The following is a 23,004-nucleotide window of genomic DNA, read 5'->3' as shown; positions in this document are numbered from 1 at the left end:
ACACTCACACACACACACACACATACCACTTTCAATTTTTAATTAGGTTTTTTTACAACTATTATTTCAGTTGCCCATCAAGCCGGCCGGTATATGAGATTTCCCCAAAAAGACATCTCTAAACCAGATCCAGAAATGAATATAAATCTAGTGAAATTGTTTAAGACCCTGGAGGTAGAACTTCATATTATTGCAAGAGTCCTCCGTTGGTAATGGTGCTGTATTCACAAATGTCTGGAGGTTTGTACTCAGGTAATCTCTAGAGGAAGTCACAGACACAGAGCATGCAAGTCAACCAGCATTAACACACTCAGTTGCAGCCGAAATGATACTTTTCAGGAGCTGTGTCTGTAATCTTTTCTTAGACTCAACTGATACACAGTTTAGCTTGGCTACTTCTAATAACTAACTTTTTTTGGGGAAATTGGTTTTCTTGTTGGAAAAAAAGTACAAAAGTCTCCCCAAAGGTTTTTCTCTTTTTCCTTCTAAGTTTAACTAATTTTCCAAGTTTCCAATTAGGAAAATACAGCTATTTTTAAAGATATTTTCTTACATAGTTGCCAGATGATTTCCAACCCTCCTTTTTCTCTTCTTCCCTATCTTCCAGATGGATAAGGTTATAAGAGACATACTTAGTTAGGTACTGATATGCAGTCCCAAAGCCATTCTCTGAGTTCATTCCTCTCGATCTGAAGAATTTCAGCATTCAGTAGTAGTTACGGATTTTTGTTTTAAAGTTCCACAAGATGAAAGAGACTTTACTTAAACCTTGAGTTGTTTGTAGATATTTAGGTACTTTGAAACCTGTTTTGAGCAGTGTTGATACACTTTAGGCAATGTAATAATGAGAACGTATAGAGTTTCTTACAAGCTTTCTGGAACAGGTCGAGGCTGTCAGTACAGGGCTACTGCAGGTGCGGCCTGCAGCCTGGCACTAATGCATGGGAAGAATGAGCGCATAAACTCAGAATAAGCCTTAGGAATGTTCCCAGTGACTTAAGACTTAAGAGAATCATTTTATATCTGTTGAATTTAATAATAAATATCTCACCTTGTGTGTTGTATAATGTAAAAATATCATTTCTCCAACAGTTCATTTTTATTGAATTTTACAAAAGTGTCAGTGGCAATAGTTTGGAAATGATATTAATTAACTAATTAGTTAATGCTCCCTCACAGAGAGTTTGAGAAGCAGTACTCAGGGAGGCTAATTCAAAGATTTCCTCATTTCATATAGGAAAAGAAAATGCTTAGAAAATCGTTTTTAGGTTGCGGTTAAAAAGAAATTTTGGTTAAATTTCAATAGGTGGATAACTAGTTTCTCAGAGCAGATCTTAATTCCATTAAAGTTCCTCAGAAAATTACTTAAGAATTTTTTTTCCTAGAAGGAGATTTTTGATTAAAAAAATACTCTGACTCCGATAAACTGAGCTTAAAGTTTTCTTGTCTTGGAGTTGGGGAGAAGACGGAAGTAGTCCAGCTGGATACTTGGAATCTGGGTCTGTTAACTATATTCCTCCCTGCCGGAAGCTTGCCCTGTTAAGTTTGTTTGAGGCAGCTGAGCTGCAAGTAACTCTAGTTGTCCAGTTTTAAATGAAAGTGGCTGTTTTCCAGGAGGGCCCAGTAGAACTGAGCTTCAGACACGATCTCTATGGTGAGCATGCCAATGCCAGCCTGGTGCTCCTGAGAGAGAGGATGGCCCCAGGGAAGAGAGGACAAAAAAGCTCTTTAGTGGCCTCCTCAATTCCCCCAAAGAACTAAATTAATGTGGCCTTCACTATATAGATACTCAGTTCCTGAATGTGGTGAGTTCTTTTCTTCCCCAAAAGATAATTTTTATATTGAGAAAGTATTTTAGCACTCCTTAAGTGAGTTTGCAAAATTCTTATGATGGAAAGTGTTCAAAACTTGCAATCTTTCTAAAATAACAAACATGTGCAGGGGTAGATTTTCCTCAGTCGAAGCGACATTCCTACCGTGGTGTGAAATTGGTTTGTGTTGAAGGGGAAATAAAATATCGCTTTAGAACATCACTTACGATTGGAGAGAATTCTGATCTAGAAAAATATCCCCCTTTATAGATTCTCTCCAATTCTTTTATTTTAACATCTAATAATATTTATGCATCTTTTGTTTTATTAATTTGAATTTTAGTCTTTTTTTTGCCAATTAGTTTATAAAAATCCTTTAGCCTGTAGGGGAAGTTATAATTATGGAAAATAGCTTTTATTTTAAATCGTGTATTGTCTGCTCTCTCTTTTTTAAAAAAGGAGGGGAAAATATTACAAATTATATTCCCTAGAATGGAAGAGATGACTTTATAATGCTTTGTAGTTTGTTTTCATTATGCATCTTGCTGTTCAGATTTAATGTTTTCTCACCAGTCTCCAACTCCACTGTGTAAGTCCATCAAATCACTATCAAGAATGTCTCAATACTGGGGAAAGTGCCCTTAACAAAATTTGGTTTGAATGGATGGAGGAAAAATTCTGCCTTTGGCACAAAGATTGAGAGGACTGTTAATAACGATCTTTGATACCCCATTCCTTTCAAAAGATAGGAATAATTCATAATTTGTTATTATATGTATCAAAATCCTTTCCAACTGCCAGTATTGTAAATAAACACATGCTTTGAGAAAGCGGAATAGTAAATTAGTGAAAAACAAACTGTGGTACTTCTGATTTAAAGAACATAGATTTAAATTTTGCAGGTGATACCTTTTATTTAGAACATGATGAGGATGTGTACCTTTCTTCAATGTCCCACAGATTGGCATATAAACTAGATTCAGAGCATAAAACAACTTGATAAAGCTACGTCCCTGCTCTTTAACCAACACCCACGCAGAACTGAAGCCAAATTTTAGCAACGTTTAAAGGCACCACAGTGTGTTATTGTAAGTTTCCATTTCAAGGTCATTTCAAAGTTACAATCTCTGCTTATTGGAAAGAAAATTTGGAACTTTAAAAGGGATCTGTTTCAATAAGCAGATGTGAAAAGCCATTTTGGTAAAATTATTTGTGGATTTCAAACTCAAGCAAACCCTAAACATGTGAAGAATGGAGTGTGGATTATATTAAAATGGATGTTAAACAGGAGGGGGCAACTCTCACCACCTAGAAAGCTGAAACTCCGTTCCAAAATCCACAGAATGAAACAATTATACACGGGAAACCATATACCAGCTGTGGCTCAACGGCCATTGGCTTTTATGTTGTGCCCTCTGGTGGGAAAATTTATAAATCACAATTTTAACAGTTTTGAACTGACTCAAAAAGGCTTGTTGTTTCCTATTTCTGGGCTTTATGTAAAATCAAACTTTAACCTAAGGGAAAATATGTGACGATGTTTTGAGGCAGAGTTACCTTGGGTATCAGCTAATCCAACCTCCCGGTTTTCCCTGGAGATGATAAATGATTTAGTCAGGCTTGAAAGAAGTGAACTATTTATTATTCAGTTCTCCTGTGTCCCAGGGAAAGTATTAATTATTGAATACCTCTTAAGTGCCAGACACTATAAAGGCATCAATTCATTTAACCTCATTATTTGTGTGTTTAGCCCAATGCTTTTCCTCTTTATTTCTCTGTTACCTAAAGGTCTTCTCAGTGCTGAGATCACTCCAGTCTGTTCATACTTGCAGCTTCAGGCTGTACATGTCATTTAGCTTCCTGTCCCCTTTCAGACAGGGGCCTATGAGGGGCAAGACCAGCAGAGGTGGGTCCCAGGAGGCACTGTTCTCTCTCAAGCCAGTGAGACCAGAGGCTTGAGACCTTAGGTCCTTCAAATAAATTAGCAGTGGGGCTGGGAAATCCAACTCCAGGCCACCTACCCTGGGCCAGGTGGGGCCAACGGTCCACAGTGGAGAGGCGAGAGGGGGCTCGTGAAGCCAGGAAAGCTGAGGAGAAAATGCACCCAGGAGGCAGGGGAGAGGGGACTGACAGGGTCCCAGAGGGGGCTGGGACATGTGGGGGCATTAGCCCTGGGGCAGGCTTGTCCATATCCTGGGTCAGTTGGAAAGGCTCAGAGTGGCAAATATGTGTAGAATATGAAGAGGTTTAGAATCAGAAAATGTTGCAGCCATACGTAGTTCAACTTTTGGTTTTTTGAAAATTATCTTTTTGTCTTCTTTGTGGTGTGATACACGACACACATGGTAATAATAAGATAGCTAACGTTTGTAGATCACCTAGTCTGTATTTTGTTCTGAGCGCTTCATGTGTCTTTGTCCTCAGTTTGCTGGTGAGGACACTGCAGCCCAGAGGGAGTAAGTACAGGTGTGACAGCGGCCGTCAGTGTGAAAGGCTGAGGTTCCAACCCAGGCCGCCTGGCTTCAGCGTGTGCTCCTAACCAGTGCTCCATGCCTACGTGAAGTTATGAGGCATAATAAGTCAAGCACCTATGAACCCTTGGCTCAACTTAAAAAAGAAAAGATAGCGCTGGTACCAGTGAAGGCCCCCAACCAAGGTGCCTTTCCCAGGAAGGCTAAGTGAATAATGGCTCACAGTTGCTTTTTATATCTTGCTGAGTTTGAAATCCAACTGTTGAGTTATATGGCTGCTACAGAGCAGCAAAGGTCAAAGTTTACTAGTTGATTGGTTGTTCATCGAGGTCAACAACATAGACTTTTTGCCTTATATGCCTGTTTGCCTTATATGTGGGGATTACCCCTTATCCACCTCTTATTTGATTTTAAATAAACCTGAGTCTTTTACTAAATTTATATTTGGAAAACTTTTAGGCTCTCATAGTTACTCATTAATTAATGAACTAAGTAATTCACCAAATATGTGTAAAATACCTACTGTGTGGCTATCACCATGCTAGGGACAGGGTGACAATCAGTGGCACACTGAGTGGCTTGCACAGGCTCACAAGAGCCAACGGCTAACGTTTCAGGACTTTCATGAGCTGGTTGTCAAACATAAACAACTATTATTAAAAATTAAATGTTATGAATATACAAATATATAAATTATATTAAAAATAAAGTTAATAAATACTAAAAACTTATCACTTCCTAATATTTTGCTACATTTTATTCATGCTCTTGAGGTTATTCACAATTGTATCTGTATGATAGAAAGACATTGTAAAAATGTGCTAGCAATTGTGCGTTTTTTCCCAACTCTACTTCAGACCTCACATTGGTAGCTTGAAATTGGTCATTGTGTATTTATACCATAGAAATCGGCAAATGCTTCAAATCAGGGCTTGTTTTCCCCCCAAAAAAGCCAGCTGTTAAACATTTAGCAGCATACCATTAGTCACAGTGAAGATTAATATACAATCTCCAGGGGCCAGCCCTGTGGCCAAGTGGTTAAGGTCGTGCACTATGCTTCAGTGGCCCAGGGTTTCGCTGGTTCGGATCCTGGGCACGGACATAGCACCACTCATCGGGCCATGCTGAGGCAGCATCCCACAGAGCCCAACCAGAGGCACTCACAACTAGAATATACAACTATGTGCTGGGGGGCTTTGGGGAAAAGAAGAAGAAGAAAGGAAAAAGAAGATTGGCAACAGATTAGCTCAGGTGCCAAAAAAAAAAAAAATAGACAACCTCCACTGGAATAGAATTCTTGGTCTAAATGGGACGAATGGTTAGGGCAGTACACACACTCAAAATTTTTTTAAAAAGTAAAGCTGAGCAAAACGAACACCAAAACCCACCACGTCTCTAACAATGGTCATTTATTGTAAAGTATATTACCCTTTAACATAGTTAAAATCAACTCTATTTCCATATTTCTCTGGAACTCACGATGGAAGCGCAGAGCTGATGCCATGCTTCTGGAATTGGAATCAGTCTGGCGGGACCCCCTGGGCACAGTGATGTCTCTAATGGTTCCTGTCACAGCTCTGTGCTCTGACAGTTTTTCACACACCGGACTTGGGAGCAGCCAGTCAGCTTGCTAATTAGCACTTCACAGTAGTGATCATGACTCTGCCTTTGAGGTGAAAAGGCCTTTTGAGGTATTTAACTAATAGGGGTGAAGTACTCTGGTTCCTTCCTGGACCTGCTTTCACTTCAGATAATAGCTGGGCAGAGAACACTCAGAAAAAACCACGGAGCCCCTGGGCTTCCAGAATAAGCGACACATGACTTGGAGTTTGAGGCCCTTCTGACTGGAGCCTTCGTTCTCAATATCTGTGCTTGACTATACTGAATGTGCTTTAATCCATAAGCTTGAGTGTATAAGAAATAAAATTTTCTTTACTTTTTTCCTTAACTAATATTATTTTCTGTTTTGAGGCTTTACTATTCTGGGTGGCTGCAACTAAGTCTCTTTCCCTGAGATTATGTCCAATACTAGGCGACTTTGGAGCATCCGGGTATCAGGGCAGGGGCCTCCTGGAAGTTACCTGGGCATGCTAGCATCACAGAGACCATCACCACAGTCTGGACTCCAGCCATGTTCTACATGTTTCGATTTTATTCTCTTCTTTGTCCTGGCAGCAAAGTCTCATCAGAGCTGCCAGGGGTCTCAGTCATGTGTGTGCCACTCTGGGGCCTATAGGAAACATTCTGATGCCCCCCACCCACTGACACGCACACAATCTGGGGGTCCTCCGAGGCTGCTTGGACTCATCTACCTGGGCCTGAGGCCCAGCCGTGACTCAGCAGCCCGTCTGGCCCAGCTTGAGCATTTCGTCTTCCATTTCTGCCACCCAGCCTGGAGAGCAGTCTGGAAAAGAGGCTGCTTCTTCCTCTCTATCAATTCAGGAACGGAATGTGGTCACTTCCCCGCCCCAGTAAGTGAGAAGAGGAGGTGAAGTCCTCTACTGGCCACCTCCAAGTGATGACAAGAGAAGAAAAGATTCTGAGTGGTTTCCACTCCTTTCATAGAAAAAGATATAAGGAATGGCAACAGGAGTAGAAAGGAAATCATAATGCCGTATGAACCAAGTCCACCACAACATCAGTGAAATTCCCGGTTATAATGAAAGCGTTTCCTACAGTTTCCATTACAAGTTAGGCTGAAACGGGACAGTTCAATGTAGGGAACAAATCCCCATTCAGTGTTGTTAGCTATCCTTGAGCTTGAGACCTTAACCTTTCCTCCATGGCACCCACTCTCAGCAAGTTCAAGGTGTCTGTCTATGTGTGGTGTGTGTGACTGCTAGGGATATTATTAACCTGGAAAGGCAAGCTTCCCTGAATCTAGTCACTCCATCACTGCCCTTCTTTGGTACACACCATGTACTACATGCAACTGAATCAGAATCCCGCTCAAAATGTCACAAAATAATAAAATAAAGATCACCAAGAATAACTCCATCTTAACACAGTTGGCACTCAGTGAACATTGGTTCTATTTAGAGAATGTTCCTTTCCCTGTTCTCTACAGATGCTCACATCAGCTGCTACAATTCAGGCCTGATATGAGATCCCCTTTCCCCTTGCTTCTTTGCGTTATTGTGCTAGCGTGGACTGAATGCTTGTGTCTCCCTAGAGTTATTATGTTGAAGCCCTAACCCCCATGCGATGGTATTTGGAGGTGTGGCCTTTGGGAGGGAACTAAATTTAGATGAGGTCATGAAGGTTGGGTCCTCATCATGGGATTAGTGTCCTTTTGAGAAGAGGAAGAGACACCAAAACTTTCTCTCTTTCTCTGTCATGTGAGGACACAGCAAGAATGTGGCCTTCTGCCAGCCAGGAAGAGGGCCCTTACTAGGAGCCGAATCTGCCTGCACCTTGATCTTGGACCACCCAGCCTCCAGAACTGTGAGAAACAGATGTGTGTTGTTTAAGCCAGCCAGTCTGTGTTATTTTGTTACAGCAGCCCAAGCTGGAATATAGTACAATGTGTGCTTGGAATCAAGGTTCTGTTACAGAACATTACAGGGGAGCCACTTGCCCTTCCACAAACTTTTTGATCTGATCTTTGCCATTTTGACAGGTGAAAAATAATAATGTGTCATTTTCATGTTCATTTCTCCTGCTGTGAGTGAGATGGAGCATCTTTAGATTTGTTTGAGCCGTTTATATTTCCTTTCAGTGAATGACCTTCATATCTTTTGTCTATTTTGTCTTTTTCTTATTGAGCTGTAGGAAGACTTTGTTCATCAATGAGATTAGTCCATTGTGATGTGAGTTGCAAATATTTTCCCCAGTTTGTCATTTGATTATGATGAAGGTTTTTTTTTCAAGAATATCTTTTTTTGTGTAATTGACGTTATTAGGACTTTATTTTGTGGGGTTTAGGTCATTCTTAGAAAGGCCTTTCCCAGTCTAAATTGTATTAAATTTTTTTCCCTTGTTTTCTGCGAGTGCTTTCCTGTCTGTTGGTTTGTATTTGGATTAGTTGTTGGGTCTATCTCCAATTTCTGGTATATTTTCTTTATGCAATTAGAATGGATTCCAGGCTGCCATAAGCACTCATACTTACTTGCATTCAGATACACCTTCTCTTGAAATTGGAGAAAAAGGGGCCACAGTTGCCATGAACACCCTAGGAATTCCACACACCCCTTGACATATGTTATCTCTGCACTCAAGAGAGTGTATTCCCCATGTAAACATCATTCATCCTCGTGTCACACTGAGGGGACAGAGATTTTGAATTGCAGCCAGAGCATATGCTCTTCTTTATCTAACACACATTGCGGTGCTGTATTGCCTTTTCCTGGAGTATGTACTACCTTTTCAGATCAGTATTGGCCCAACTTGCTGCTCTGTTTTTTATTTTTATGTGTTTGTGTGCACTTTTTATTCATTAGCTCACACGGAATTACAAGTTAGCATAGCTTCCTAGAGATTTGGGGGCCATGAGGCTGCTCTCAGAAAATAGTGAAAGAGAGCATTTGCAATAGTGTGGAAAAGAAACAGTTCTCATGTCTTCTCCTGATTTTGCTTTTGTTTCGGAGGAGTACTTTAGGGACTGAAGAATAAAACAATAAATAGACTGAGCTGGTACCAGAAACTGAATTCAATATGGGCTCGTTTTCACTAATGTTAACATGGGTAAGGATTATATAAATCTACCGAGGGGAATAAAGAGAAGTTTTGGTCTCTGGGTGTAGGAAAAACATGATGCTGTGCAGGGTCTAAAGCAAGTTCAGGTTGTAGTAAGAGCTGAAGAAACCACTCCTGTATTTGTTTTTCTCTCTCTCTCTCTTTTTTTTTTTTTGTGAGGAAGATTAGTCCTGAGCTAACATCTGCCGCCAATCCTCCTCTTTTTGCTGAGGAAGACTGGCTCTGAGCTAACATCCATGCCCATCTTCCTCCACTTTATATGTGGGACGCCTCCCACAGCATGGCCCACTTGACAAGCGGTTTGTAAGTCTGCAGCCGGGATCCAAACCTGCGAACCCCCGGGGCTGCAGTGGAACGTGCGAACTTACCCACTGCGCCAGTGGGCCGGCCATGAAACCACTCCTGTATTTTTAAGATTATAAAATACCATTTTGTTTTTATTTACTTTGGCAGCTCCTTGTTTCACCTTCATTACTAGTACTAACAATATGTACTGTCCACTACATGTCATTTGCTAAATATTTGCTAAGTAGTTATCTTTTCCTTTAATCTGATAACTCTATCGTGTTATTGCTTCCACTCTACAGATAAGGGAATCAAGGCTTAGAAAAGTTAAAAAATTTAGCCCAAGTCACACAGACAGTGAAGGCGGGACCCGAGTGCATCCTTTAGCTCTTTACCACGAAGCCATGCCTGCCTTTTATAGGTATAGGTCCTTTTAAAGGATCTTATTATTTTTTAACTCTTCTTATTTTAACATGAAACATTTTCTCCAAGTGATGAAATGTAAACATTTATACTAACTGTTGCACAGAGGTAAGGGTCTAATCTTGTTTTAAACAAAATAGCATTCGTATGTTGGAATTGGAAACTTTACCAAGAAATCCTACTTTTCTCCGTTAGCTCCCACGTTTTGCTGAATGGAGACACACTCACTGAGCCTTAATATGCTATGCTATTCAGTCAACAATTACTATTAAAGCACCTATCATGTGCATAGCACTGCACATCTGAGTGGTCAGACTATATAGAATCCATGTGTTTTTTGTATGCATGAGTAGGACTTCTTTTCATCTAAAATAGCCCTTTGGTATCTTAAGCCAGCTCCTCCTAGTCTAGATGAGATACACTCCACCCAGTTCCAAGACCTTGTAAGTAGTGGTGCGTCTGATTCCAAGAGAGTAAACTTTCATTGTCTTAAAAAAAAAAAAAATAGAACAACCTTTCTCAACATCTATAACTTGGGGATAAAACACAGGGCAGGTTGCTGTGAAGATTAAATGAGTTAATACATGTGAAGTTCTTAGAACAATGGCAGACTCATAATGCCGCCTGCATCGGTGGTGTTCTTCTGATCGCTTATTATCATGGCGATCACCATTATTTATGGGTAGCAATATTTATCGAGTTTTTCCTCCTGAGGGAGAATCATTGTGAAAGAGGAGAGCTCCATGTGTACCTTAGTGTCAGTGAATGTTGTATGAAAGCAAAAAGGGAGGTGAGGTGAAGAATAGAGAAGAGGGGAAAGGAAATGGTAAGAAAAATGGAAAAGTCCAGCTGAAGGAGCAAATGGGGTGGTTATGAGAGTCTCTCCATAGCTGTTATCTACTTACCGGTAATTGCCTGGTGCAAACTCTGCAACAAGCAGAGCAAACATCAGAATTCCTACCAGCTCTGTTCAAGAGAATGTATTTTGATCATTAAAAAGTTCTGAGGGAGTGAGACACTGGGAAGATATAATTACGGTCTATGTAGTTAACTCTAAACCATTAAGCATCCCCTGTCTAATCATTAGGTTACCACATGGAAAGGTGTCATAGAAATACATGAAGTGATAAAGGTGATTGGGAAACTCGACATCTAAATGGCCATCTCATTAAGGAAATAGGTTGTTATTTTTAAACATTCATCGAATTTTTTAAAAACATCATGCTGTAAAGGATGAGGGAAGATTCATACTTACTGTTGAAGAAATTCTAAACCTTTTCACCTCTATGAAAACAAGGCCACACTAAGAGTTCTTTACTACAAAAGAGCAGAAACAATAGAACACATTTGTTGAGGGTGTTCCGTGTCTTTTGCCCTGGGCTTGGATGCTATAGGTACCAAAGAACGAGATGAGTCCCTGGCCACAGGGAGCTTTCTGGTTGAGGATAATGAGACCTTTGCCCATGAAACTATCCTCCCTCCCGCAAATACATTGGTCAGTTAATGTAGCCCTTGAAGTCAATTTATTTGTCCACTTTCTTACATACAAACACACACACACACACTTTCTGTTTCAGTAACCAAACCATTTGAAGGGCAGTGCCATCCCCTATGTGTATATGATGGGGAAGGAGTATGAGAAATTGCATGTAGGTGGGGAATCATCCACATCTTCAAAACTCTTGTTGCCCAGTCCTGTCTGAAGGTGCCTTGGCATGAATAACATTCCGGGGGTTTGCCATGTTATCCTAGTCGAACCTCAGATCCTTCACTCTGTCCCCTGCAGAAACATCTAGAGATCCAATCAAGGGGCATGCCTCCTGAATGAGACATGCCGTAAACCCCCTCACCATGTTACTAGCATATTTCTCCTGAGGTATTCTTCAGCTCAGGCGCACCCAGATCATAGTGGTATTAATGCTACCGACACTGCTTTCCAATTGCATACAGCAACGATGGGCATGACTATCCTGCTTTTTAAGGACATCTCACAAAATAATCAATTGGTATACTGAAATTATAGACTCATGGGACATGTGGAAGGAGATTTGGAACTTTTCTAGTCTACCCCTCGATTTACAGCTAAAAAAAAACCCCAAGACTTTGTTGTAGAATGATCAATTTGCAATTTCTTAATGGTAAAGCAATCACCTGACTATTTTTAAATGTGTGATGAGGGCAGATCCTGTGTGGTAGCCATCCTCCTCTGCTGGAATCCCTTCCTTCCATACATATTAGCTAAGCATGTTTATAATGATTCTGGCCTTGTTGTCTGATACATCCTTTTCAACTTTCTTTAAGCGTCAACTTATCCTCAGCATGAAGCACTTCTCACCTTTGTTCCCTCTGGCTCTCATCTTTCAATATCCCAAACTATAGTTCTTTGCTGACAGATTACTGTTTTCCAATAATAGCTTCCTCTAACCCCTAAGCCATTCCAAAACTTAGTGTGCATCCTTTATCAGTTATCTGTTGCCTCAATAATGCTGCTTAACAAACCACCACAAAACTCAGTGTCTTAAGGTAATAATAGCTCCAGAGTCTGCAGGTTGGTGGTTTAGGCTTTGCTCTGTGGGCTGGTTCCTCTTGCATCAATTGGTCTCACTCACATGTCTGATATTCAGCTGGGGTGACAAGATTGATTGGGTCACCTGCCTCTCATCTTCTAGCAGGATTGCCTGGACCTGTTTTCATGGTAATGGCAGAGGGGCGAAAGAGAAAGCAGAAATGTGTAAGTGCCTTGTCAGGCCTCTGCTTGAGCCAAGTCTGCTAACATCCTATTGGCCAAACAAGCCACAGGGCTGAGGCCACAGGTGGAGTGAGAGGTCACTACAAAGTTACATGGCAAAGGGATGGAAGGCTGAAGAAGCAGGGCCATTAATGCAATCATCCCACCATACATCCTAAATAAAAACTCAAATCTGACGTGAAAGTAATAATGAATTTGGCTGCCCAGAGCCCAGGGTGACTATGAAACACAGATTTATGTAAGTGATTTATATCAGCAATCGCAGATTTATATCTTTCATAGAGAGCAGTTGTTAGCACAAACTGATGATTTTTTTTGTAGTAAAGGACAGTTGTATAAATTAAATGCTATTTAATTCAATTTAATAAGCATTTATTATTTTAAATTATTTTATTGCGGTCATATTGGCTTAAAACATTGTGTAAATTTCAGGTATACATTGTTATATTGCAGTTTCTTTGTAGGCTGCATTGTGTTCACCACCAACAGTCCAGTTTCTATCCATCACTATAGATATGCAACCCATTACCCCTTTCACCCTCCCTCCATCCCCTTCTCCTCCGGTAACCACTAATCCATTCTCCTTATCAATGTGTTTGTTTATCTTCCACATATGAGTGAAATCATATGGTATTTGTGTTTCTCTTTCTGACTTATTTCACTTAGCATAATACCCTCAAGCTCCATCCATGTTATCACAAATGGCAGAATTTTGTCTTTTTATGGCTGAGTAATATTCCATTGTTTATATATACCACATCTTCTTTATCCAATCATTGGTTGATGGGCACTTGGTTGGGTTGCTTCCACATCTTGGCTATTGTGAATAATGCTACAATGAACATGGCGTGCATATATCTTTTTTAATTATTGATTTCATGTTCTTTGGACAAACACCCAGTGGCAGAATAGCTAGATCATGGAGTGTTTCCATTTTTAACTTTTTGAAAAATCTCCATACTGTTTTCCGCAGCGGCTGCACCAGTTTGCACTCCCACCAGCTGTGTATAAGGGTTGCCTTTTCTCCACATCCTCTCCAACACTTGTTATTTCTTGTCTTGTTAATTAATAAGCATTTATTTACCAAATATGATGTGTTAGTCATGAATAAACAGCTAGCTATTGAGCAGCATAATTATAACAAGATCCCTACTGAACCCTAAAGCCCCCATATTTCTAGGCAGCTTAGGGACAGTGTGACAAACTCATAGAGTCTGAAGCCGGGGAGTTAAAAAACAGGAATCTCTCTTGGTTCAGTGATCTCTCAGGGATCACTGGTGATGGACTCAGGTGCCTAAAACAAAACACCAGATGTAATGAAGATGGAAAATTCAGCAAAGGACTTCTTAGCCTTTCCAGATCACTGGGGTGGACACATGAGGTAGTGGTTGTAGCTAAAGGTTTTCCAGAAGTTACTCTGAGGGAAGCCGTTAGCTGTACTTGTGGAAGTGTTAACTTGCATTGCATGTGTTTTGCCTTCCCAGGGGAAAAAGGATCAGACGCGGTCTATCTGGAAAATGTCATGCTATTCTTGAAATTTCTCCGGTTGGCTGCACAGAAATAAGTCTGTATTCACCCTGAGCAGTAGACGGGGACCTCGTGATTTATTACATCTCTTTAACCTACCCGAGAGCACAAACATCACCTGTTAGATGCCATCAGCAACTTTTTCCATCAAACTTTGGATGAGAATTAGTAACTAGGAGAAAAATGGCATTTCCTGAGCAATAGTCTCTTTCCCTTTCCCCACCCAGTCAGGGTGGATTTAGTAAAAGCAGTGAAACCCTCTACTATGGGCTGGGCAAAGGACAGGAGGAAGAACCCAAGTAGCCTGCCTGTGATAGGACAAAGAATGGCTTTTGAGGGTCAGAGATCTTAGTAGAGAAAAATCTGTTCATTACCTAGGAAATGTGAACCCTCCCAGTTAAAAAGAAGCAACATCAACATAAAATCAGACTCTCAATAAAGACATTTTGTGTAGAAAAAAAGTCATTCATCTGTCTTGATGGCTTCATCGCCAAGTTTCTTGTTTTACTGGTTTTACAACAGAGTTATGACCTTAAAGATTCCACTAGATGGAGATCCTGAGCCATTTTCCATGCTTTATGAAAAATAAATGTGAAAAACATTTTATTTCACTTTTTACTTCTTTTTCATGGCTTTTTTGTTTTTGAAAGATTACAGGGTAGAATTATTTATTGGTCAGTATGTTAAAGAAAATCTGGTGTGTGCAAACAAGCACTTCAAAGGTTTTTACTACCACCTATCACAGAGGCTGAACTGATACCAGAAACAGGAGGGTAAAATCCATGGTCGTATTTTATTATAAAAGAGAAGAGCAAGGGTTTGCGATTTTCTTTAGAACCACAGTGACCAAATCACAGATCAATTATTTGAACTGATCTGTCTATAAAGACATTCACCTTAAGTCAGATGACTGGATTCTTTCAACTCAAAATTTCTTTGTTCAGAGTCTAGTATGATAAAGTCAAGATGAAAACAAAGCAGAAGAATGTAAATTTCCAAGGCTTGGGAGCTATCTGGCTCTTGCCTTAGTGACTGACGCAGATAATCTGAATGTCACTGTGGCTTGTATCTCACGCACGTTGTCTGGGCTCTGAAGGATGAGAGAGGAGGACTCCCTCAGCTCACAAGAAGAGCATACGAGTTCCCAGTTAACATATGCGTTCCCAGTTCTGCCCACTCTATAGGAAAGCCAGCAGAAGCTGCCGCCAGGAGCCCCAGTGGAGAGCTAACCAGGTCTTCTAGGACAGCTGAGGACTCTCCAGGATGTCAAGAAATCCTTAGAACCAACAGTTCCATCCCCCCTCTTTTTTACAAATGCAACCCAAAAGTACAGCTTTGTAAATGGCAGAGTCTGGACCAGAATGCCCCCTTCAGTGCCCAGCCATTCTGCTGGCTGCTCCTCATTGGAATTAATCTGAGTTCTTCAACTGTAAGCCCACATCTTAAGATTACAAAAACTGTAAAAGTCAGCCACAAAGGCTTCTCGAAGAGGTGAAATGTAAAGAGCTTTAAATCAGAAATACCGGCAAACTCAGGATCCAGGCCTAACCTGGCCACTAAGTTGTGTGACCTTGCTCTTCAGGCCTCAGCATCTCATGCGTAAAATGAGGAGGATGGAGAAGACCATCTCCTCGTTCTATCTGTGTTCGTCCACAGGCATATTAGTCTCTCAGGCAGGCTCAGGTCAACTAGAGAAAATAATCACAGGTAGTATCCTCGCGTCTGTCTCCCTCATAAAGACACAGTTTGTGTGGGAAAGTTGCTTTGGGGATCATCACTAATGAAACAACCCACTGCCAAGTTTCATTTGGGAATGCAGAAGTTAAACTTCCATCATGGGCTATTTTAATTATTTATTAAGAGTTTCAGTAGAATTCATTTCAATGAAATTTGTAGACTATCAAAATAGCCCATTAAAATTAAAACACTAAAAGATCAAAACACCATTGAAATTAAAGTCCACTCTACAAATAAAAAGAGTATTTATATTAGATATGGTGGTGGTGGTGGTTATTATTGTGATTTTTTAAGGCATTCCATAAAGCAAATGTTCACGGTCCTCTCTATATTTACAACAGTATCGAACTCATCAGGAGATGATGTCTAAACAGGGCTGTTTGGGGAATTTCAAAGAAAGGCATGTGAGAGCGGACAGCTCTGAGCATGTATCCATTTGCCCAGTCCCTATGTAGGGGCGTTCTATGAAATGTTCCCAATAAAATGTGGGAGACATGGGCACGGAGACCCACATTGCCCTGGGTTTCGTTGGGTTATTTTGTTCCCAGTCCTTCCAGTAGGAGATGGAGGTCTGCTGGTGCTTATGATATTATCCTTCTAGAACTGAATCTCAGTGGGATCTAAGAAAGGGTCCCTCATCCACAAGAAGACAGAAAATGCTGATGAAAAGGAACAGTGCTTAGGACAGTAAAATACATAAGAGGAGATAGAAACCACAGATTGGAGGTCTCTGTGGCATTTTAGTTGCAACTAAACTAGTTGGTTTAAGTCACAGAAATCAACTCAGGGCAGCTTAAGCAGAAAAGGAGTGTTTATTATGAGAACAGAGGGCGTCTCACTGAATCACTCGGCAGGAAAGGAGCTGGCGCAGAAGGGCCTGATGCCTGTCCCAAGGAGCCAGACAACAGCTCAGGACTTAGGAAGTGCTCGCTGTCTATCTCCTTTCTGTGTCCTTCCACTTTCTCCTCCTCCTGCCTCTCAGTGGAGGTGGAGGGAAGAAGGCAGACATCCCATAGCCCCTGCACTAATAGTTTCTCAGCAAAAAGGACCAATCCAAACTGACTGCTCATTTCTATCTCAATCCCAAATTATTTGGAGGTGAGCAGAAGCTGAATCGGCTCTAACTTGGAGCCAAGTGCCCACCTTGATTTGAACAATTCTGTCCTGGGGAGGGGAGAGTGCACACAGGGTTTCTGGGGTCCACCTCAGGGATGTAGCAATAGTTCTCACAGAGTCTGTCACCCGGGAATAACAGTGTCAGACGTGAAAAGAGGCTGTGTCACCTAATGGTTAAGGGCAGGGATTTGGAACTTTAGTGCCCAAGTGACTGAGTTGGGCAAGTTATTTAACTCTCTCCACCTCAGTTTCTTCTGCTGTAAGATGAAGATGCCCAAGGTGTTGAGATGAAAATGCTAGTCCATGTAAGCACATTGCCTACAACATAACTAATGAATATTAGTTGTTGATATTATTGTAAATATTAAAAGGTACAAGTGTTTTAAAAAAATGTCCAAGGTTACTTTGACTCAGTTTCTGAGGCTGTAGGAACTTGTTAGTAACCTCTCATTTTGCAGTCTTCCCTTCCTGGTCAATAAGCATAGACATTACATTTAAAAGCGCAAGTTTATACTAAGCCTTAGATGACCCCTTTGTACCCCTCCCACCGGTGTCCCCTCTGTCTACCACCATCCCCCCCGTCCCATCCCAGTCTGCTAGTCTCTGCTAGAACCAAGCTTAGTATCATTTATAGCTCCTGCCCTTTCCTTGCCTGGGTCTTCCTCTGCTTTACTCCTCTGACTCTCCTCTGTTCTGAACTTTTGAAATTGTCTGACAGCTGTATTTCCACCCCCATCCCTACCTTGGTTCATCCTCTCTTCTCTGTTAACAACTTGATTCCAAACATCTTCAAGTCTGCACATCCCTGAGAACTTCTTACCTTCTTTAAAGATGTGAGGGCCGTTATAGGGGGGCTTCCTACACCCGTCAAGTCTCCGTAGATTTCAACATTTTCCACTCAGAGGAAACAAAAAAGCCCTACTTTGATAATTGATGCCAGACTTACAAAGGATATTATAATGTGTGATCATCCAAAAGTAATTTCTATTTTTGAATGCAACACTATGTCAATAGGTATTTTAACTAGGTTGACTGGTAAATAAACAATGACTTGGGAATCCTTCTGTCCTACATGAGTTTTTCATTTTAGGAAGCTAATTATATCCATAACAGCAACCTTGGCTTAGTGTGGGCTGTTGACCATGAGTTGGCAATGGCCTCATTATGCAGGACTAGATGTTATAAATGGTAGTCATTAAGACAGGATTCTACCTTTATATACGGGCCAAAGATACAAATGCAAAGTTTCTCAAATTGGACATTCTGGGAAAGTTCCAAGGTGATGGAAGAGGATGAAAGAGAGCAGCTTTGAAAAACTGTGTGGTGGTGGCAGTAATAAAAATCGCCAGTCCAACGTCCATCCCCGCATACTTTCCCTGCTCTTTCCTTTGCCTAGTGACTGCCTTGACTCGTCCTTTGATCTTTTCCTCCTCCTCCTCGTCTCATTATTTTCATATTTCCTGCCAAGCCCTTCACAGCACCCTTTTTAATCCGGTAGAAGACAAAGGAAAGGGTCTGCTACTATACTCTCCTTCTTAAATTCTGAAAGTCATGTTATACTCTTATTGTGAGGAAGGAAAAATACGAGGTGATATGAAAATGTCAAGAGATAGAATAGGTTAGCCATGGAACTGGACACTATGGTTCTCACCTTGGTGGGCTGGAGATGCGTGTTTGAAATTTGCGGGGTTGGGGGGACACTTCTACTTTGTCTGAATGATATTATAGCTCTCGCTTCCTGGGAGACTTGGATATTCACGGACTTGCCATGCACCGCAAAGTCCTGCACGGTGAAAGCTTGTTCCATGCCAAGTGCCAGTAGTTCAACTGTTGAGACCCTTTGGTGGAGTGAAATATATTGTTTATTCAGATCAGGGGTCAAAAATGGCCACTGAGCCAACAAGTGTGGTCAACCAATGTGTTCTGTTTGTCTTGAAGCATGTTTTATAAAAACTTAAATTTGAATGGTGGTGAATATGTTTCGCCTTTCCCCAGAAGACCCACCTTGCTGTGGGTTTTCACCACGTCTCCATTTATTCTACCCACTTGGACTTTGAAGGCATTTGAATCTACCCTGTGCCTTTGATTTAAGTGTCACCAATCTATGTTATTGGAAAGACAAGCAAGCTCTGAATTCTCCCTGTGCCTGGTTTGGGTTTTCTTCCTCTGGCGTCGTCAACTGTGGACTGGGGCTGACACTGTTTCCAAGGGACGGTTTCTGGGATTCCACAAGAGAGAGCTTTGATCCCCTCACTTCTCCTGTGCCCTGATGCAGATCTGCTGGTTCATCCTGCCATTTACTGAAGGCCCTGTAGAAAGCTGTTGTATTCTATTACATTTATTTATACATGATTTACACCTTTTTAAAAAGGCTTTGAGGCAGCTTGCAGTAACAGGACAATTAAAAATAGAAACAGAAGCATTTAAGAGATCAATTAAAAGGAGTAGAACTACCAGGATTAATTTATTCCTTCAGTCAGACATTTAATTTAACTCTGTGCTTCCTTGGATAAACCGAAGGATGGATTAAGGATTCTCACTGCCCAGTTAAGGGAAGCCTTCACCTTTGTTTTGAGCTGATACTGAAATTGGCAATATTTTATTGCACAAATTCTTATAATGTGACCATTCCTATTAATATTTTCAGCCTATCTGTATTTATTGCTACAAAAATGGATTATCCATCCAACAAACCGACACTCTCCCACAGTGCCCTGGTTTCTGATGTGCAAAGGTGTGGAGGACCAATAAATGATTTTGAAAATCTTTGGATGCTTCATACACATAGGGCCAAGATTATAAGGCAAATGGATGTTTGTGCTAAAGTTTGTCAGGCAACTTGGGGCCTGGATATTTTTAAGAAAGCACATGAAAAATGTGGTAATAGAATTAGATAGTGTGTGGGAATGACAGCAATAGGTAACTCTCTTTTCATGCTAAAGCCCTTGCCTGGTGAGTCAATGGCTTTAATTGGTTTACTTCAAGGATTTATGAGGCCTGGGTACTGCCATGTTCTATGAAGAAGAGCTTTTCTTTCCTGAATCCTGAGGTCTAATTATGGGATTGTGGCCTTCATGTATTGTGACCACAGGCACAGAAAGGCCTCTAGATAGTTTCTCTTTATGAGACAGTGTGATGGATGAAAAATGATTTGTTTGACTTTGTGTGGGTGCAGAGAGGAGGCAGAAGACCTGATTGGTAAGAAATGGTGAACTACCTGCCTTGGTGTTCCAGAGACTAGGTCCCTGGAGCCACCACTGTGTTCCCTAAGACATGCCACTGAGCAAGTTTCTCACCAGAACCTCAATTCCCCAGCATTTTTATGGTATGGCGCCCATCATCTTTTCTTTTCTTTTCTTTTTCCTTTCCATCTCTTCTCTTCTTTTAATTTCTTTTCTTCTTATAGGAAGCTCAAACAAAAATTTAGAGCCAAGTTGCTTTAACTTTCTTCTTGATATCCAACACGTCTCTCCCACTCTTCCCCTGATACATTTAAAAATTACGTACACACAAGCATACATATACCCACACATGCATATTCACATGTACGTAATAGAATATATTTGGCATAATACATATTATGACGTTATATTCTAAGTGACTTCAAACTCTTTTTGGAAGTCAGAGGCATATATATTACAAATAAGTCAGATGAAGAATGAATCATGATATTTGTTTTTAGTCCTTTTTAGCAATCCTGCCATATGTCTATCTTCCACCTAGATGTTCAACAAGACATTTATCTGTGACCACATAGGATGCTCACAATAAATATTTCTATCGCTTCTAGGAGGGCTCTAACACATTTTCCAAACAGATCTTTTCAACTTTAATACTAAATTACCGCGACCAAGGTTGCACGCTGATTGAGGCACTCCCTCTTTCCCTGTGTCCTTGGATGTAACGTCTAAAACTCCCCCTTGCTCTGAGATGCCCATGACTAAGGTAAACACGTCAGACACACCTGTCGTCCTTTTGGGATCACTATTTGAGGGATTGTCAGGTCTTACAGATGTGTATACCAGTCTGTATCCAAATGTGTTGGATCCTTGGAGAAGCCAAGGCACTGAGCCTGGGCAAGCTACTGAGAGGGGAAGAGTCTTGAGCTCCCTTTGGAGGTGGCTTGGGGGCAGCTGGGGAGTGCCTGCCAGCCCCTTGTGCTGTCTGAGGAGGGCTGGAGGCTCCTGGATCACCCATTGTGCAAACACGCCCATTCACTAGCGAGTTGCCGTTGTAAGATTATACATCCATAGCAAGGTTTTGATGGTGCTGTAAACCACTCAAGCTCAGCTCTTGTAATTTATTGAAACATCAGCTCCCCTCGAGAGAATTACAGGCTGATAATTACCATTTGTCCAGGTGCCATAAACCAAGTCAAGCGACTTTGAATTTCTCCATGGCAGAACTAAATGCTGTGTTGTAATGGAGGGGAGAGAGATTTTATTAAAACTGAACAGTTTAACAGACAGGAACCATGCCACCCAGATGGGGTTCTCTTCATACACATCCTCCCTCATTTCTCCTCCCCACCCACCCTTGTCTTCATCCCTGAACATTCCTTTATCGGAGGAGCTTCTGCGATAACCGGCTTTCCTTTCGAACATCTCGAGGAGATTCTGTTTTCGTAACGGCCTTTGTCTCAGGCCTCCTGGCTCAGGTTCCACCCCTCTGTTGTCCCCTTGTCACTCTCTCCTGGCTCTGCCTCTGTTGGCCTCGTCCTTCCCAGCGGCTCAGCCTTTTCAGTCGCTCACTCGCTACGGGGAGAAGTCTATTCTGCAGGGGCACCACTGATACTTCCATGTCAATAAACCGAATTGATGGCAGGTTTAACACATTTCCCAATTATTGTCTGCAGATGCTTTTCAGAACAAACAATCCCTGAAACCTTTCACACACAAGGAAACACTCCCTTGGCAAAATTATCTTGTCGGGAGCTTGAAAAGGAAAACCCTGACAAAGGAAGAATAGAGAATGCTCACTGGCAGGAGCTTCCTGGTCATAGAGCTCACGCCTGTTCAGAGGGATAAGAGCAGGAAAAAGTCAGAGAACATCCCACCGGACCCTGCGGTTTCCCTATTGGAAGGAAGTCAGTGAGAGAGTGGCTGCAAGAACACTTTTCCTTGTATTGTCACAGTGGTTCTAGTTTTCATATTTTCTCTTCTGTGGGTCTCACTTTTCCACTGTTGTGGACTCAGGTGGTTAATCCTGCCAGCTGGTTGTCCCTTGTCCATATCTTTGTCTTGAGAGTCTCTCAGACGTGACTTCTGAAAGCCTATCCCAAATTATGGAAGATGGTTGGCTTCAAGCCCTTCTCCTGGCTTCTAGAAGGAGAAAGAGGAATCCTGAGACATCCAGACATCCCTGATTATGGGGGAAGATTCAGCACAAGTGTTAGTCTGTCCCCCGTCAGCAGGCAATCTCCAGTAACTATTTGCTTTATGGACTTTACTTTTTTCTCTTTATTAAAAATCTTTTTTCTTCTGTATCCCTTTTTCCCTCCTCTCTCCACATAAAGAACCAGAAAGTTAGTTTCAAGACCTTTTCTTGTATCTATTACTATTACTCACCCTTCTGGGCAGTGCAGGTGTGTAAGTGGTCCCAGCAAGGCTGGGGCTCACTGAGCTGAAGGTGGGAAGAATGAGTCCCCTCCACACTCAGCCACGTCTGCAGCTGTCTACAGTGAGGGACCATCAGGGGCTCACAGAGCACCAGGGTCTGCTACAGCGAGAACAGCACCCATCCCTGCGAAGCCTCGAAGGTTGCACGGATAGTCCCCATCCCAAAACTCGACTTGGGATAAGCAGTGAGCACCCTGGAGGGCACTAGGAAGGAACAAGAGTCTGGTGCTGCATCGGGCCCAGGGGGACAGCCCCTGTCGGCTTCCTTTCTTTTCCTCTCTTGGAGGAAATCTTCCACCTTGTTCTCCCACCCATCCAAAGAAGGCTGGAACTCTGTTTGGCTGTAATTAAAAGAAGATGGGGGGCAGCCCCTGTGGCCCAGTGGTTAAGTTTAGTGCTCTCCACTTTGGCAGCCCGAGTTCAGTTCCCAGGCACAGACTTACACTACTTATCTGTTAGTGGCCAGGCTGTGGCAGCGGCTCACATACACAAACAAAAAAAAAAGAGGGAGATTGACAGCAGATGTTAGCTCAGGGTGAATTTTCCTTAGCAAAAAAAAAAAAAAAAAAAAA

At 41.6% G+C, this 23,004-nt stretch overlaps 1 protein-coding gene and 1 long non-coding RNA gene across 2 annotated transcripts in view; one reads left to right on the top strand and one right to left on the bottom strand.

Annotated features, from left to right (window-relative positions):
* Positions 1-22,977, bottom strand: part of LOC123279262 (uncharacterized) — an 83,796-nt gene extending 60,819 nt beyond the window's left edge. Inside the window, exons 1-2 of the long non-coding RNA XR_006517182.2 lie at positions 17,557-22,977; positions 10,941-11,002 (exon numbers count right to left, since the gene is read on the bottom strand). This is a non-coding gene — a long non-coding RNA (uncharacterized lncRNA). The remainder of the gene's footprint in view (positions 1-10,940; positions 11,003-17,556) is intronic.
* Positions 1-23,004, top strand: part of SLC9A9 (solute carrier family 9 member A9) — a 511,724-nt gene that overhangs the window by 61,300 nt on the left and 427,420 nt on the right. The gene's annotated exons all lie outside the window — the stretch shown is intronic.

This window comes from Equus asinus, chromosome 21, assembly GCF_041296235.1.
Source record: "Equus asinus isolate D_3611 breed Donkey chromosome 21, EquAss-T2T_v2, whole genome shotgun sequence".
Taxonomy (NCBI): domain Eukaryota; kingdom Metazoa; phylum Chordata; class Mammalia; order Perissodactyla; family Equidae; genus Equus; species Equus asinus.
Note: the sequence above shows the minus strand (reverse complement) of the source record. Positions and strands in the feature narration are given on the sequence as shown.